Source organism: Triturus cristatus, chromosome 3_2, assembly GCF_964204655.1.
Source record: "Triturus cristatus chromosome 3_2, aTriCri1.1, whole genome shotgun sequence".
Classification (NCBI taxonomy): domain Eukaryota; kingdom Metazoa; phylum Chordata; class Amphibia; order Caudata; family Salamandridae; genus Triturus; species Triturus cristatus.
In genome coordinates, this window is record NC_140584.1 from 1,040,175,993 (window position 1) to 1,040,195,569 (window position 19,577).

At 46.1% G+C, this 19,577-nt stretch overlaps 1 protein-coding gene across 1 annotated transcript in view; it reads right to left on the reverse strand.

Moving 5' to 3' along the window:
- The window catches only part of LOC146859062 (claudin-4-like), a 301,468-nt gene extending 282,868 nt beyond the window's left edge, over positions 1 to 18,600 (reverse strand). The window contains exon 1 of the mRNA XM_085649711.1: positions 18,552 to 18,600. The gene's annotated coding sequence lies outside the window, so the exon portion shown is untranslated. The remainder of the gene's footprint in view (positions 1 to 18,551) is intronic.
- Between the last annotated feature and the right edge of the window lie 977 nt (positions 18,601 to 19,577).

Consider the following 19,577-nt stretch of genomic DNA (forward strand, 5'->3'; position numbering starts at 1 on the left):
TGAATAGGGCTGTGCCTGCCTTTCACAATGCTCGCTCCACCCCCTGTGGTGTGTCTAATGTCTCTGGCCCACCCTGCCAAAGGAAGGAAGGAATCCTGTAAGCAAAGTGCTCCAGGACTGCACAGAACTGGTTTGGACTAGGTACAGGCCCCTCTGCCTTCAGAGGACAAAGGAGTTAGTAGTATAAATATGGGGACCCAGACCCCAAGACTTTAGATCACTTCTGGAACAAGAAGACAAACCTCTGCCAAGGAGAAGTACCAGAGGAAGCTGTAGGAGTTGGACTGCCCCCCTGCCAGTGTGCTGTGTTGGCCTACAGTGGTGTCTTCAGTGCCATGGAGAGGAGAAGGAACTTTTAAAGAACTTTCATCATCTTGCAGAATATTACTCCGAGGGCTTGATTTGAGCTTGCCTCCTGACCGAAGTCTCAGGGATACCAGACTTCACTCTTTCAGTTTGCCTGCATCTGGAACTTGCTGTTCTAGTGCTACAGAAGGAATCTGCAATACCAACGCCGGCGAGCGACGCCGTAATCTGCAACAAAGCTGCAAGCGCTGCTCCGACTTACAATGTAGACCCGACGCCGGCCGCCGTGCCACATCGATGCCAGCGAACGACATCGTAACCCTGCCATAGCCGTGAGCGTTGCTCCGACTTGCGACTCCGGCCCAACTCCTGCTGCTGTGTCGCATCGACTCCGAAGCCGACATCATCGCAGAGCCGATCGTCGACGTAGGTGGTCAAGCATCCATTGTCATCATACGGAACTGTGGTTTCGGCACCCTCGTGACGTCACCTCCTCTCCGGTCAGGAACCGACGCCTCCCCTGCCTGCGCAAGCATCCAGGTCCCGACGCATCATCTCCCCCAAAGCAAGGAACCGATGCCGGTTCGCGCCAACGACACCGCATCTCCCCGATGCCGTGAGCTGTCTTTGTTTTCACTTTTCCACGGTACTGTTCTTTGTTGGTCTATTTTGACTCTGGGCCCGGCGCAGCACACCATGCAGTCGGCGCCGTACTTTGGGGTTATCTGTTGCTAAAGACTGCTTTTAAGTGAATAACCTGTTTTTGAACTATTTCTACCATCTTGAAGAATTATTATTGATTACAGTATTGTGGATTTTTGTCGTTTATGGTCTTGTGATAAGTCTTTATAAAGAATACTTATTTTTATAATACAACCTGTTTGGTGTCCATCTGTAGTGTTGTCACTGTATTACTGTATGTGTTCACAAATGCTTTACACACTGCCTCTGTGATAAGCCTGTCTGCTCGTGCCAAGCTACCAAGGGGGGGAGCAGGGGTTATCCAGAAGCAAGGGTCCCTATTTGGTCTAAGGTACCTACCTCTGCCAATTAGAGACCCCCAGTTCTAACAGTTACCAAGCCCCACTACAGCTGAAATGTAATTAAAGTGTCTATGTCTTTTCTGAACTGCCAATGTCTCTCCTGAAGAGTGCTGTACCACTGTTGCCAAATTTCAAAATCAAATAACAGGTGACCACTTGCACAAGTACTTGCATGAAGAGGTCTCACTTGCGCTGAAGAAACCCGTTCCTCACCTCTTTACCACTTATTGTTCATGTGTAGGTGCTGCGACAAGAGTATCACCCTGGTCCTCGCGTGTGGCTTCTATACTATCCACATGGGCCTTATGTCAGGCACATGCATCCATCCATAGCACTCCCACGGAGTAATGTGCTACCTATCCGCATAAGCACTTGAGTGCCTTGATAGGAGTAGGAAGTGCTACATAAATTCAATCACAATGCAATCCACGTTACATCCCCTAACCACAGTTCCTATATTGCATTACATGCCATGTACCCGCATTTCACCTGTCTGCCTGTCAGACGTATTACCCCCCTCCCTACACTCCAGGAAGTGCGGTGCAGGAAGTGACTTGCTTACTTTCAGACAACTTGCCCTGCTCTGAACCTTGCCCACGTGCTTGCGTTTTAGAGCTCTGGGTGCAGGGTCAAGACTGATTTGCATGTGGCTGGGTCCAAACTGGAATGGCATGGTGAGCAAACAAACGATGGATTTAGGCCCAGATCTCTGTACTGGGGTGAATGTATGACATTGTTCTGCATTCTGTCTATCAATTGTTATTTTTTCATTGTGTGTACACACGGGTATCTCAGGGCCCAGGGCCCAAAACAACTATTAATATGGGAGGGTTCAAATGTAAATTCAGACACAGGATGTGAGTGCACTTGTAAAAACAAAGTCACTCACCCAACTAACGTGTAAGCTGTGCGTAACCAGTGCTTAACAAAGGCGTGTTCGTAGACCGCACGGTCACTCGAAGGCTCTATCGGGTACTAATGCGGACTGGAATCCAAAGCAGCCCTGGCAAATTTTTGTTAAGCACTGCTGCCTACAAAACCGGCCCCAATACTGTTGCTTTTTTTTTAACTGCAAAACCGGTCCCAGTAAAAAATTGGCCCCCCACTGCTCCAAATCGGTCCCCACCACTCCAAAACCAGCCCCACACTTCCAGCCTCCTGATGCCCGCTACGGCCAGTCCAGCCCTGGTGCCACTGACAGGTATCGGATGAGTATTGTAACCCAACTCAATGGCACTCATTTTATCAACCGCTGAAGGAGGAAAAGTTCAGTAAACCTTTGATTCCGGAGTCAAACGCATGTCCCTGCAGTGGTTTATTGCAGTGATCCACCAGATGGCTGAGCAGCCCAGCCACGTGGATTCTTTGATTTGTGTGTTTTATTTATGAATTCGATAAAGCGCACACTACAAATGACATACTTACAAATAACTGGTGCCATATAAGGAGGGGTTGAGCACTGGAGTGGGCGGGGCGCTGAGGCTGTTGCTGATCTCCTGGAGTGTTTCCTCTTAATGGACATCTGCTGCTTACAGCTACCAAAGACAAGCAGGAAAGTCTCTTTGTGCAGTGATTTTCAGCTTGTCTTCCCTCCCACCATGTGATTTCAGCTCCTCGCCAGGTGACCATGTGAAGGGAGCCGAAATCATGTGGCACATGGTACACCATATGTACTGGAAGGTTTGAGATTATATCATCTCTAATCGCAAACCAGTAGTCTTAATCAGAGGTTACGGAAAGCAGGAAAGGCCTTTTTCAAGTCCTCTATGACAGCAAGGAGAGAGGGCAGAGGTCCACAGTGAACGAGAAGCTCATTATACAGCTTGGGGATAACTTCCTCTTCTTACAAACCGGAAGTGGCACTGGTGGATAAGAGGTGAGGGCTCCAGGCAGGAGGAAGGTGTGTGGTGCTTTCTCTCCACAGGTAGGATAAGCAGGTGTCAGACTGGCCATGTGTTGGTGAGTGGGACAATGCTGCAGACCATCCCTCTGGCCCGGGCAGGCAGCCTTAGAGACTCCTTTGGCTAGCTGAGGGAGGGACCCTGTTTTGATGCCACCCACAAGTCACAGGGCTGCAGTTTTGAATACTCTGGTTCACTTAATATTCTGGGGGTGAAGGACGCACAGCATTACCTCTCCAAAACTACCGCTACTGACCATCTCCTCAACAATACCACTACCGCACGTGGCATCTCACTCTGCATCATGATGATGTCAATGAGTAAAAGGGTTGAGAACTTCTGACATTCGTTTATTTTATTGCAATTAAACAGATTTTGCCATAATTTAATAAAATATAATTAAAATGTAGATAATGCAAGAACTACCAGGGATAAGGCTTAGTGTTACGGTTAAGGCTATACTTTTTTTAAAAACAATTTTGCATGTAATTATTGAGTTAATTTACATAATTGGGCATTAATTAAAAAAAGATTATCATTATAATTTGGATTAGGATTAATATAATAGTTAGGGTAAGATTTCGCTATTTAATAATTATAAAGCAATATATTGTACGTTCAATTACATTTAAATTAACTAATAAACATTTGTTAGCGTTGTGGTTGGGATTAGCGGTAGGGTTGAGCGTACTCTATTTTTTAACTTAATATTTAAATTGGTTGACCTTAGCATTAGAATTGGTATAATGATTTCATAAGTGAATTTAAAATAATCCAATTAATATAAAAATAGTCATGCATCTTTATAGGTAAACTTTGGCGTAAGAGTTAGGGCAAACAAAATAACCCAAATTGAATTCGGTTTAATTAAACGAAAATAAATTACCTATAACTAAATATAAATAATTCAATATTTATAATAGCTTAGGGATAGAGTTAGGTTTATTGTTCGGGTTGGGGTACATCATCTAATGTAGTCTATTTACACACAATTTGTTTAACTGAAAAAAATCTGAATATCAATTATTAGTAATGGATGGGCTAAGGCTAGACATTAAGAATGAAGTATAGGTCAAAATCAGGGAGCCAATAGAGTGCTCACTTTAAATTTACAAAATCGGCTGATGAGATTATAGCAGAGAAGGTGAACAAGTCATGGTGATGGTGGAAGATGTAATTGCAGAAGAGGAGGTGTGGATCCATTCTGAAACATTGATGTGGAGGGCAGTGGCACAGGGAAGCTTCCAGGTTATCAAGGTTTGGCTAAGGCTCTTGAAAGTGAATGTGAGGGTAGGATTGAGCTGCCGAAGCCAGAGGAAACCATTTATGGAGATGAAGCTGACCAAGGACGTCAAGCTCCAGAGATAATCTCTCAGAACACTCGGAAAATGCAACACATGAAGAGTTGAGGAAGCATCTTTATAACACACTAGGAACTGTGAAACTTCTCACCCCACAGTTAATGAAAGGCACGTATTGTAAGCAACAACAGAACCACTAGTACACTATTTGCATTTTCAGCTCAAAGCTGAACAAGCTCTGGTGTTTGACCAAATGCTCTACACCATTGAAAGCACAAGACCATTTCAATGATGCAATGTATAGAGGATAAATATGTGTAATATAAGAGAACCTGGGTTACTACTGTTTTCATAGTTATGAGAATTTAACCTCGTCCATCCCAAGAGTATTGCTTCTATATTGGGTTATCAGGCACGCGTTTTGTAGTGACAGTCTCTGCTCAAGGGACTTAGCAGAAGTGGACAGTAAGATATGCGTCTTAGTAGCAGATGCAGGCTTGAGCACTAGGGTTTGCCATTAATATATTTTCCATTTTGTTTTGCAGCTTTTGCATAGCACTTCCTATCCAGTGTGGGTAAGGCGATGTGTGTAACCCCACAGACAGCATGCTTTGCCGTGTTTGTGGGTGTGTGGTTGAAAGTGACTTGTCTTTGCTTTGAGACTGGGAAGTCTTTTTGTGTTCAGTGTGACCACCGAGGTGCGGTGATTGTGTTATGGGACACTGCACTTGGCAGAGTGATGGATGAGGAAGTGTGAAAGACAGACGTGAATTTTTGTAGTTTGTGGTTTCCTGAATAAGTAGCTCTACAGGTCACTTGTTGTGTTAGTAATTTTTATTTTATGTTTTCAGTCCGATTCCCTATTCAGGTTGACTCTGAGATGTTATAGATCCGGGTGAGGTAACTGGTGTAGAGGAAGAGTGGGGGGGGGGGGCATAGTCTTCTGTGGTTGGAACTAACCTTTGATGTCTGGGGGAAGCTTACAAAAAATGTAAAGTTGTACCCAGATGTTGCTAAAGTACTGCTATCTTGCTGAAGGAGACTCTGTGCTGCAGTCCATTACCGCAATGATGCTGTGTATGAAACTGGTCCTACTCCTTGGTGCTGGCGCTGCTTCTCTGCTTGTGACCGTGGGCCCAGATGGTGACCATTATTGATGGACCTTGGCCTTCCATTGCCTGCAGAACCTGTCTGATAACTGTGTTCCCAATGCCAAAGTTTCCCTTGCATCCCTGTCATGGATTTTTAGTTCTCTAGGCATTCATTTCTATTCCTTTCTCAGTGTTTACTCCAGTCCATAATGTGCACCTCTTTGTGATTGGTAGAGCTTCTGGGTACATAATATACAGTGGAAAATGCTATGTTGGCAGATGCCACAAGGCCCATTCTTCTCAGTAGCCCCTGTAAGCCTTGGAGTTCCAATACTTGCTTCCCTATTTGTATCTTGTGGGTTTTCCATTGATTGGGTTTATCAAATATGTCTGCATGGAGTGCCCTTCCTACAACATCAGATATACAGGATGAATTGTCAGATTTCACATTGAGAGAACTTGCACAGGCCGCCTGGAGCTCAGTTCGCTTCCCCAAAACACCTACTCCAAAGGCCACGCGTCTGGACCATCCGGTGGGCATAGTCTCTCTTCACAAGTGTAAACTGTCTTCTGTACTGTTTGGAGAACTGTGGTTGGGCCTACACACATTCTTTGCACTTCCTAGTATGCCAGTACACCAGTGGCTATTTAGTATAATTTTCTTATGTGAATAATAAAATTCTCTGGGCCCAAGGCAACTCTTGGTCAGTGAACCATAATAAAAGCAATTTATGCAAAACAGACTAATGGCTCAATTTAGTGTTTGGAGGTGAGGGCACTCTGTCACAATGGCAAATGGGTACCCTCTCTGCCATCCTCTTGGTTCGTTCACCCGATTTAGGGCTGGGTGGACCCGCATACTGTCAACGATGTAGCCCACATCTGCGTCGTCACCTACATATTCCTCTAAAAGCCTGACGGAATATGGGCCATTCAGGTAAGCCATCTGACCATCCACCCAATTTAGAGTGGACGGTCAGATGGCTTATTTTTTTGCTTGTCACCAGAGTAAAAAAATTACCCCCACACCACGGGAGAAACCTCCCAAGGTGTAGGGGACAATAGTTTTACATTTTTCAAAAACGAACTCCTGCATTGCGAGTTTGTTTTCGAAAAATGTAAAACTTTGAAAAAGTTTGACAGTTGGCCATCATGTTTGACAGAGATGATCACCAAACTTTTCCATCATAGACAGGAACCGCCATGACAGTCATTCCTGCAAATGTATAGAGATGTCCGCAGGAATGACAGACATCCCTCAATTTAACGGACAGACTAAAGACAGGGTGGTGAACATTAAGTCATCTGCAACGCTGTCTGCCTTTACTCCGTCCGCCAAACCTTAAATCAGACCATAAGGGCCCTATTTAGGGTTTGGCATAAAGTGGCACTCCGACTCTGCCAAACCTGCGTTTGCCCACTCTGTTTAGAGTAGGAGCACTACGGTGTTACTACTGGCAAAATCTTCACTTTCTCCGCTGGCGGTAATCCCTAACCCCGTGGCGCACTTACAGAATTTGTTTTCTCTGAACAAAAAAGTTTACATAGCAGGAACTTTAAACAGGGCGCCCGCTCAGCAAACATTTCATGCGGTGAAGGGAACTGTCGAGGCAGCGGCTCCCTTCACAAAATAGAGAACCCCGCCATGCAGGCAGGGATCTCTGAATACGGCGGATAGTCGATTGCCAGAGGTCATGACCTCCACACCCACGCAAGACCGGAGGACCATCCACCAGGGGCTATATAAGCCTCTGAGTAGTTTCTAGGCACTCCAACAATAGATGATGATATTGTCACACTATTTGGCCCCGTGTTCGGTTGTATGTCACTATACTGAGCTTAACAATATAGAGCTACAAAAATACTGCATCCTCTGCATTGCATTTGCATTTTTAAAACCAGGAGTAGTCCTTGGTCCATTTATTTACAGGAGTCATCAGATACCCTCCAAATAGATCTGTTGGTACTAAAGAAGCTACTTCTCTTGCACACAGCATTCAAGGCTATTTTGAAAAGTGACACGGCTAAATTGAAGTGCACGCCGATAGTTGAAGCACTGGCAACCTCGTACAACCATCCACCCTGTCTGAGGCCACATCCATGCCTACACTGCAGAGGCGGCTCCTCCATTAAGGCAGAGGAGCGTCACTCCACTGCTTTCTCGCCATGTGAGAAGCAGAAACATAAAATGGTCTTTTAAATACCAAAATGTATGTTTCTGCTTCTCACGCTGCGAGAAAGCAGATGGGTATGCCTGGTGGGCAGATGGGCAGGTCAGAGAGGAGTGGTTTGCCCAATGTTGTAGGCCATGATTGTTTGGTCGGCCCTCTGGGGCCGAACAAACTAGACATGCGCACTTCCTCTATGTAGGCTGCAATGGCCTCCCCATAGGCACCCGGCTGGGTGCTGTCCCCACCAATCACAACGCTGCCATTGGAGCATTGTGATTGGCTTAGGGGAGGGGAGGGAGGCTGCCTGCTTCCTGTTCCTGCCGGGGGCAGGAGAGCAGGAAAGCAGCAGGAAAACACGGGACCCGACCAGGAGCGGAGGCGGCGCGGGACCCAGTAAGGTACGTTCAAACCCCCCCCACCTCCCCACCCCCTCTGCGAACCCCCGCATGACCCTCCCCCCACCCGCGAGTTATGCCGGCCAGGACTGCTACACTGCTCAATTGGAAAAGCATGCCTTAAAAAAAATGGTTGCAAGGATGATGGGCCTGCAAGATAAAGAAACAAATCCAAAATGGCCCGACCTCTCTCAGATTATGATGTGCAGGCTGTGTGACTATGAACCAAAGTCTTTTAACCAAAAATTGTGCAGCTGCCCGATGTTGTTCCACACCAGACGCGCACTTTTAAAGCCGCTTTTTCTGTGCCACAGTATAAGAACCTCAAACAAGGCTAGGACACCCAAACCAGCCCCACGCCCACCCGAAAAAACTGGAGCAAGGTCACCGATGACCAAATCAACTCCGCCCTCACCCAAAACAACCACACTTTGGCATCCGACGCTAACACCGCAGCCAGAGAACTCCGCGCCTGGATCTCCAAATGCGCGGACGAGCTTGCCCCGCTGCGAAACCCCGACAAACAGCACCCCAGGGAAGCCGCCTGGTTCACCACTGACCTCCAGGAAGCCAGACGCCTGGAGAAGAACTGGAGAAACACCAAGACACCCAAAAACCACGCCATCTACAAGGATGCCATGACGGACTACCACAACCAAATCAGAACCACCAAGAGGACCTTCATCCACACCAAAATCCTCGTCAACTCCACCAACTCCAAGGAACACTTCACTGTCATCCAGGAATTCACCAACCCTCACAGCGAAGCCACAGACATCACCCCTTCTCAAGACCTCTGCGACAAGCTTGGAACGTACTTCCACCTCAAGATCAAAAACCTCTACGACAACTTCACCGGATGCCACAGCCGGCCCGCCCCCAGACGCACCATCCAGCCTACCATCTTCACTTTGACGCCAATCCCAGCTGAAGACACCACCTCAACCATGAAAGGCATCCACTCAGGGTCCCCCACCGACCCCTGCCCCCCACACATCTACCAAGGAGCCACCACCGCCATTGTATACGAACTACAACGCACCATCAACACCACCCTCGAAACAGGCACCTTCCCAGATGACTGGAAACGCGCAGAAGTCAGGCCCCAGCTCAAGAAGCCGACAGCTGACCCCACAGAACTTAAGAACTACCAGCCCATCACGCTCCTCCCTTCACGGACAAAGTTGCAGGGAAAACAGTCAACAGGGAACTGCCACGGTTCATCGAAGATAATGCCATCCTTGACCCATCCCAATCAGGATTCCGAAGCAACCACAGCACAGAAAACGCCCTATTCGCCGCCACAGATAACATCCGCAACCTGCTGGACCAAGGCCACTCCACAGCCCTCATCCTACTCAATCTACCAGCAGCCTTCGACACCGTCTCCTACCCACAGCACACTCGACGCCGGACTACACGACACCGGCATACAAGGAACAGCCCTAGACTGGATCCGATCATTCCTCACCGGACGAATCCAAAGAATCAGACTAATGCCCTTCCTCGCCGATCCCACTGAAATCACCTGCGGAGTCTCACGGGGACCATCGCGGAGCCTGACCCTCTTCAACATCTACATGGCCTCCTTAGCCGCCATCGTCCGACAACACGGCCTCAACATTGTTTCTTATGCTGACGACACCCAGCTCATCCTTTTCCTCACCAAAGACCCCGCCACCGCTAGACTCAACTTCCAGAAAGGAATGCAGAAGGTTGCTGCCTGGATGACCAACACCTGCCTCAAGCTCAACGCTGGGAAGGTCAGAAGTCCTCGGAACCACCCCTTCAGCATGGGACAACACCTGGTGGCCGACAGCCCTCGGAAGCCCACCGACCCCCTCGAACCACACCAAAAACCGTGGCATCGAAATCGACTCATCCCTCTCCATGAACCGACAGATCAACGCTGTCACCTCCAGCTGCTTCAACATCCTCCGCATCCTCCTCAAGACCTTCAAATGTATCCCCCTAGAGTCAAGGAAGACAGTCACCAACGCACTCATCACCAGCAGACTGGACTATGGAAACGCACTATATGCCGGCACAAACAAGTCCCTACTCCCAAAACTCCAGACAATACAAAATACCGCAGCCTGACTCGTCCTCGGCATGCCCCAGCACGAACACATCAGCAAACACCTTCGAACGCTCCACTGGCTCCCCTTGGAGAAAAGAGTCACCTTCAAAATCCTCACCGACACCTACAAATGCCTACACAACACCGGGCCCAAATACCTCAACGACAGAATAAACTTCCACGTACCCAAAAGAAACCTCCGATCTTCCAACCTCGCACTGGCCGAAACCCCGTGCATCCACGGAGCCAGAGCGGGTGGAAGATCCTTCTCTCACATTGCGGCCAAAACCTGGAACGAGCTCCCAGCAGACATGACTCACCCCCTCCCTGAACACCTTCAGAAAGGCACTCAAGACCTGGCTCTTTGGCTAATGGATCTGCGAACCCCCCCAGTACCTTGAGACCCTCACGGGTGTGCATAATAAACTCCTGACTGATTGATTGATTGAATTTTCTTCTTACCACAATGGAATCAACCGAATTAGCTAAATTTGGTAATGGAGTGGTATAGGGCCTTTTAACAGACTGCCCAAACCTAAAAGAATGGAGTACGTTAAATCTATTCTCATGAAGACCTAAGTAGCATTCAGTCTTGAGTGCCTATCACTTGCAAGTCCACAGACATTACTCCAATGCTGTCTGCACACGTGTAGCACTTGGACATGGACACGTCCTTGCCACAGACGTCACTAGTCAAACCTTGCTGCTATGGACTCTAGTCACTTTTCAAAATGTATGCACTTTACAGTCGTTTCTATGATTATAAAGCATATTGTCTGCTGTTAATTTAATCTGTTTCTCTTTTTTTTAACTTTCACCTATAATGGTGTCATTTGTTATGGTCTTTAAGCATCCCCTTCCAAGGACAGTTGGACTTATAGTGAATCGGGCGACCATCTAGCATGATTTGGTTTGCTGCTAATTCTGACAATGGGGAAATGATTATTCTAATGTATTTTAACGCCTTTTAACATGTTTGTTTAATTTTAACATTGCTGAATCCACATATATATTGTAAAGATTTTTATTAATCACACAATAAAAGTTACCTTGATTGATTGATATTTGCATCACTTAACTCCACATACCATATACATACATGCTTACATACTTACACTAGACTTACCAGTAATAATTTAGATCTATGTACTGGATGCAACATTTTTGTTGTAGAAATATCAGGTGTAATACCCTGTGCCGCATGTTCTTACCTTCTGAAGAATAAAAGGCTGAATTGGCCCTACTGGGGCTGGAACCTCAGATAAGCTGGACATCGGGAAACGGATATTTCAGATGATTCTCTTCTTTCAATCACAGGAACAAGGAACCTTTTTACCAGCAAGTTCCCCCCTTAGTGTTGTGGGAGGCATTGCACCCTCATACTTGAAACTCAAGACTTGCTCTTGGCCATTGCTTAAATCCACCGAAACAGGTCTTAAATTTATACTCTCAATATACTTTTAATGTATTTATTGTGATCAACAAAAGCAGTTTCGCAAGCAATTCTGTGAACGGCAACAAGCCTTATCAGAGTTTTTATTTGAAAAAGTATAGAACACGAGGATTAGATACGGCATCTGATGATTGGGTAGGAAGCGCTATCTATATACATATAATTACAATTACAGACACTCACAAAACATTTATGATATAGAAACACTGACATCAGGGACATTTAAGAGAGATTGAGAGGTGAGAGAGTCCAGATAAAGCATTAGGGTGGAGGTTCCTGTATGTTTTATTGTTTCTTATCTAAGGAGGTTCGAGCCAGCGCCCTACCTTTTGTATGAGTCTGAAATGAGCTCAGAGGTGTATGGTCAGTTCAGGCGCCTGTATAATAAGCATTTGTAATGCAATAGATCTTGCATTTACGGGACTTTGAGCTACTGGCACTGTAAATGTCAATAGCTTAAATTATCGCAAATATGAGACCTATTGCATTGCAAATATTGTTCGTTTCCAAGCACCCCATGCTGCGCTTGTAATTAATAGAAGCCACGCCCCTTTCTTTAGACGAGCCACATCTAAAGAAAGGGGGTGTGGTCAATATTAAGTGCCATACAAACACAAGGAGATGATGGGCCGAGTGCTGAAACTTTTCAGACACTCACCCCGAGTCACAGATCTGGGTTGAATCCATCATCGTTCTTTAGCTCACTTCACCACCCCAGTTCAGACCCAGCTATATGCAAATCAGTCTTGACCCTGTGCCTCATGGGAACAGTCCAGACCGAACTGCCAAGCCAGGTCTCCCCTGGACAGAAAACAAGCATCTTTGGACCAGTTTCGGGGTAACACCCCTCATCAGCCAGGCTAGCTTGAATCCAGTGGCAAAGAGAGCAAGGGCAAGCGCGGAAACAACTCACAAAAAATATTTGTAAAGCAAAAGGTGTTGCATTTGTGAGAATTTAAGCTATGGTCATTTACAGTGCCAATAGCTCAAACTCTCCTAAATGCGAGACCTATGTCATTCTAAACAAGCGGCTGCCATTCTCCCGGCTGCTTGGAAAGTGAAAGTGCGCATGGCACGCTGACTATAAGGAAAGCAGATTGTGCCTGCAGTAGGGCAAAACCCATTAAAGAAAATAGTGCTTACAGAGTACTAAACACAGACGTGTAACAACCGAAGTAAAAGGGCCAGTGCTCATGGGAGGTTACAAATGAAGACAACGCGATATTAAACCAATTACTGAATCAGAAGCCAGCATTTACAAAGGACAAAGACACAAGCCAATGAAAAATATGGGCTGAGAGTAGGCAGAGCTTCAAGTGCATGCATGCCTCGCAGAGCAGCGCATGCGCTGCCCAGACTGGACCTAAAAATGGTATACCTGTGGTGGGAATTCATCATGGAACAGAAGGGATAAGGGGAGTACTGAGAAGTAATAAGTGGAATGTAGTGGGAAGGGATAGGTGGGTAGAGTTAGAGAAGCGAAGGAACAGAACACCATGCCGGTGTCTGTATAGTGTTTAACGCCATATTGAGGCTGCCTCACAGCGCTGCGTGGAATCAGCCATGAAAGAAGGAGCTTGTACTGGGTCTCAGAAGCCCTATCAGCATGAACTTAGAAAGCCGAGGGACAGGTGGGTGTTGTTCTAAGTGTTTGAAGCCAGGCGCTTTCCACTACCAGAAGGAAAAAATGTTAGACCTCTCCTACCATAGCCCTCCTCTGTGACTTCTCTGAGGAGCTGGCTCTGGTCACAAGGCACCAACAGCATAGGCTACACTTCCATGCAGCCCAGTCGTAACACAAAATGCTAGGGCCCCCATGAGAACGTGACGTGGCCCCTGAGTCGCCTGTATCTTAGAGTTATTAATTGGCCTCTAGCTGATTAGGACCGCAGAGCCCGTCTGCCCCATTCCGTTGCCTGCCTGCACTGCTGGCGCCCTCTGTTGTTGATTGGACCAAAGGCACACGGGGCTTTTAAGGGCGCTTTCTGGTCTGTGCAAGGCAGAGGGCGTCGGGTGAGCATGTGAGAGCACAGTGTACAGTACTGAACTGCCCTGTGCTGCTGCTGCTGAAAGGAACGCCAAGTAAAAACAAGCATTTGCAATGCAATAGGTCTTCCATTTACAGGAGTTTGAGCTATGGGCATTGTAAATGACAATGCCTTTTATTTATGTTTTTGTTTTTAAAACATATGTAAAAGGCATTGTCGTTCACAGTGCTAATAGCTTAAACTCTCGCAACTGCGAGACCTATTGCACTCTAAATGCTTGTTTGTAAAACGCACCCTATGCCGTGTTTTTCCTTTAATGGCGGCCACAACGCTTTCTTTAGACGACCCCCGTCTAAAGAAAGGTGCGCACCTGCCATTAAAGTCAAAGTGCGGCAGGGGCGCTTTTACAAAAAAAAAAGCATTTGTTTAAGTTGCCAAACAAAAGGATTTTTTTGTTGTAAAAGTGCCCAAAGTGCCCCATGCCGCGCTCTGACTTTATTGGCGGCCACACCCCTTTCTTTAGAAGCGGCTTGTGTAAAGAAAGGTGCGCGGCCGCCATTAAAGTGAAAGCACGGTATGGAGTGCATTTAAACATAAAAAGCATTTGTTAAGTGACATAGCGCGTGCAGAAGTGCTGTGCAAGGATAATTTTCGAAAGATAAAGGGCAGCGTCCATGTTCGGACACCGCATTGTCATAAAAACAGGGTTGGGTAGGGGAAGCCTGTCGTGCCTGCAAAAGCAGCTAGATTAAAGACATTAAAGAAAACAGTGCTCACAGACTGTAGCTAAAACAGACTGTGTAACAACACAAGTAAAAAGTCCATTCCTCATGGGAGGTTACAAATGTGACAAGGCGTTACTAAGGCAGGAATAACAAGCCTATCAACTAATCAGAAGCAACGATTTAGAAAGGACAGTAGCAGGCGCCAATTGAAAAGATGGGCGGAGAGTAGGCGGAGCTTTAGTCCATACCTGAATACGGCAAGCCTCATAGAGTAGCGCATGTGCTGCCCAGGCTGGTCCTAAAAAATGGTAGAACTACATTTGAGGTGAGCAGGGTATCATGTGAAATGCAAGAAATAAGGCACATGGATAGTACAGAGAGGAACTTTGTTACAGTCATCAGAGGGAAGCACCCAAGCACATATGGCCTGACTGCCCTCTCCAACCTACCTCATTGCTGAACTTACAGGCTGAAAGACCTGCTCCATTGCTCGTGGAGTGTCATGCTAGTGACTTGCTGATGTGTAGAGCGCTTCATAAACTGCTATGAAGTTCCTCGGTTTTAATGCTCAGTATTTCATTGCAATCATGTTTTCTAAGAGAAAGTTAGTGAAATGCGAGATTTCTGTGCTAATTAAATGTGTGACACCTTGTCAGGAAGTTTTGCATAGCAGCCTAGTGCCAAACACAGGATCGTAAAAGGGGGGGATCTGATATCAAAGAAATGGTTTCCTTGAGAGTCCTCATTTTAAGGTGAGCTCCTCCCACCTGCCATCACACCAGAAAAACAATGAACTCATTGTAAGAGTATGGAGACACCAAACGAACAGAAGCAAAACTACCCTACAGGGAGCACAGACACAAGCTTTGGATTCAGCCAACAGGCCTATCCATAATGTTAGAGAGATCATTGAGCTCTTACCCGCTCTATTGCGAACTGACGATGAGCTGCCTTTGCAGACATTTTGTCTAAGAAGTGATGCTGTATACAAGACATACATACTTTGTGAGCTTTTTGACATTTACATTTGACAATGTTTGAGCGATCTACTTTTGACACCATTTTGAAATTGTCAATGTATTCTGTGGCAGATTTTTAATTGCTATTCCCTCCTAGTGTGATTTCATTATCCTCATAGAGGTTCTACAAGAATGACACCAGTCTCTTGTCCTGCCCTGATGCAGACACCACATATTTACACCATGGGTTGAAACGTTAAGTGATATAACAATTGAACTGTTTTTAAAACAAAATCCTTTACGAAACATAGATATAACATCATTGAAATGTATGCTTTCTTTGTTACATGGTATAATATGTAACAACTCAACAATTGCCGAACAAATACTCATGTTCCACATCATTGATGGTACACTCACCTATTTGTGTCACCTTTGGAGCACAAAATAACTTTGCAGTATACACTCTTTTGTTGCACTTTCTTCACTTGCAATTACATCTATGCACATACATTCATGCCTTTGTAGTGTATTCCTAGTCTATGTTGACATAATATATCTTATTCATGTTCAGTATATGTTGAGACCAGGTACTATTGCTTTCTAGCCACTGAATTACCAAAAATTGCTTTAAACGTTTCCTTAAGAGCTACCACTATTTTGATTACCCAACTCCCTCTGGAGTATAGGGCAGCCCCCTTTTTGTGTACATGCAGGTCTTACAGCCAGTAGTTTTGAGACAGCTGCTCTGGTGCCATTAGGATTTCAGTAGGCCTCAAACTATATCTGACAATGTAGCACTGTTACCCAGAACCTCACACAAATGTGCCTTCAATTATTAACAGCAAATCTATATGAGTAAAATGATAATCACCCTCACCAAATATTGACTGCAGACCTCAATAAAACCAGGAAAACCAGGATTATTTCACCACTGACATCGGACACTGACTGCCCGCATCAACAATAACTAACATAACATCATCAACAAACCGTCACTGGCACCAGGATCCATCACCAATCACTAACACCAAAATTCAACCATAACCATCAGTCGCAAATTATTGAATTTCTTCATAAAACAATTGCTGCTGCATGGTAGGTTCCTATGACCAACTACAAACACAAACACACATCTATTCCCGTAAGTCAGAAACAACAGAACGTTAATGGTATATCATTGCCTGCACTCTGACACCATGACTAATCACTCACCAGAACAATATATATTCCTATCAATCGGGAATAACATGGATGCACTACAAAAAAAATGATTTCAAGACCGGTCCCGCTCAAACCAAAAACGAGTGCATCCCCTCCAATTGAAAAGAACAGAAAATCATCAGCAAGATATCACTGGTACTAGGATGTCATGACCAGCCAATCACACCTAAATACTATAAATCCCCAGCAATCATTAATAACAGCATGGACAGCAAACAATCATTAATACAGGGGGACACTACAAAATACAACTATTCCTGTTAGTCCAAAAATAATAGAACATTGTCAGCAAACCATCGCTGGCACTGGAACACCGTAATCAACTATGCAAACTAAACACAGTCTCAATAAATCAAAAATAACAGAACATAATCCCCAAACCATCACCATCTATGGGATGGGAAACCAAGGCCAACCCTTCTCACCAAAACATTATCTGCCTATAACAACGCAACATTGGTGGTATGCCTTGCTGGCACTGGGACACATAACCAATCACTTACACCAATACGTTTGCTTTCCCTAACAAACAGAAAATACCACAACATCGTCAGCAATGAACCACTGGAGCTTGCCGTAAGAAACAAAAAAATAACACATCAGAAGTAAATCTGTGCTGTCACCGGGACACCTTAGTCAATAATACACCAATCACTTTTATTTGCCTACTAAATAGAAACAACATAACGTCGTCAGCAATCAGTCGCTGCACTGGAACACCAAGACCAATCACTCTCATCAAAACAGTATCTATCCGTAACAAAGAAAACCAGCATAGGCAGTAAACCATTGGACACCATAAACAATCACTTACACCAACACTTTTTATTTCCCTACTAAACATTAACAACAGGACATCGTCAGAAATCAGTCGCTGGCACTGGAAAAACCAAGACCAATCCCTCTCATCAAAACAGTATCTATCCGTAACAAACAAAAACAGCACAACATTGGCAGTAAACCATGCTGACACTGGGACACCACAACCAATCACATGTGGAGAAGTGTGGCTCAATGGTTAGAGCGGCAGACCCTGATGCAGAGGTCTGCCCTGGGACCAGGGTTCAATTCCCGCCTCAGCAGATCTTGGGCTCAATTTCCTCGGACCTGTTAATTCTCGCCTCGGTGCATATTCTAATCATGGGTCCCACTCTGCAACTCTGGGCAATAGCTTGCTTAATCTCCACAACGGTCCCAACAGCGCTGGGATGCCTGGCTTCACCTTGGGGGCGCCCAGGAGTGGACATTTCACAGGAAGGGTTCCACAGCGGTATGAGTACAGCACCAGGACACCCTAGGGTAACAGTGCACTATACAAGTACAACACATTTACTTACACGAATACTTTTTCTTTCCCTAACAAACAGAAATAGCAGAGCATCGTCAGCAATCACCCACTGGCACTGTGGCACCAAGACCAGCCCCTTACACCAAACATATCTAGCCGTAAGAAAATAAAAAAATAAAACTCAACATCGGCAATAAACCATTGCTGGCACTGGGCCACAATAACCAATCACTTTCACCAATAATTTGTCTTTCCTTGCTAAACAGACGACATTCCTGAGCATCGTCATCTTAATACTGCGAGTCCCGTAACACCACATAACCAGTCACACATGCCAAAAACTGTGCGATGTAACGCAACATAAAAATATTTTACAGAGGGTTTCTGGTCGCTGTCCCGGTTTTTGGCAAGAGCACCGTGAAACTAACGGAGGCTTGGAGGGGAGGTAGTCTGTCTTTACTTGGTGCTGTGTGTGCTGGTGGATTGCAGGTGGATATTTCCTAAACCCTTGGCGCGAGCAGAGGTTCCTGCTCTGGAGATGCTTATCAGTGGGTTGTCTTAGTCACGCCACACTCGCAGTTTTATCTCCCCCAGGACAGCAGGCGAAATGAGCGGAATTTGCTTACCTGAACAGGTTCTGCTGGTAGCTGCGGGCGCCGCGAACGAGACGAGTGCAATTTGCATAGTTTCACCTGCGGGCAGGTGGGAGGAGGATGCTCCCGCGGGGCGGCGCGGATACCTGAGGTGCAGCGAGGGAGGCGACGGCAGGAGCGCTCGCAGGAACTCCATATAAGGAAGGGCCGAGGTGGCCACTGGAGACGGCACACGGAGAGCAAACAGCGGCCAGGATGCTGATGCAACGGCACCTGACCCGGCAGGCCGACTCTCTGTTTGGTTTTCTGTTCCAGGGCAGGCGTTGTTGATGTCCCGCACAGGTGGCACTCGCGGCCTTATGCTGTCAGTTTTAGTCATTGTCTACATCATGACACTGACGCTCCAAACTTCCCCCAAAGTTGGCGTCGGGCACGTTCATTTTGGGATGCATCAGTTCCGTAAATACAAACCGGAGATGCCGCGAGCATTTCTGTTGACAAACATTTTTAAAGCCAACGTTTCACCCCCCCACCCCTCCCCCACCCCACCCCCCACCCCCCCGCACCGCTCACGCAATAGTCAGAAACTGGGTTGAATTTGGTCTCTGTGTGTTGAACCCCTTCCTCCACCTCACCTCAAAAGCTCGACGCCATCTTGGATTGTGCTGGGACAGAGCCCAAGTCCCAGACTTTCAGGCGCCCAGATTCAGCTCACTGATATTTCGTGAGCATCTGAACTTTTTAATAGTGTAGGATTGGATTTGGGGGTTTAAGTGACATGAGCTACTTCGGGTGAAATAAACCAGGCCACAGTGAGAGTAAAAGGCCGCTTTATTAGGACAGGTATGCAGTTCTGAATCTCATTGGCATTACAATATAGAATTAATTGCCTCACTAATACAATAACAAAAACCTAACCCCCCCCCACGCATAAAACCTCCCCCTAACAATAAAATCCCCAAATAAATCATCCAACATTCAATCTTCACCATCCCCTTTCTTTCATCCACTGACCTTCACACATGACTCCATCGCTCCCCTGTGTTCCCTCTGCCAAAA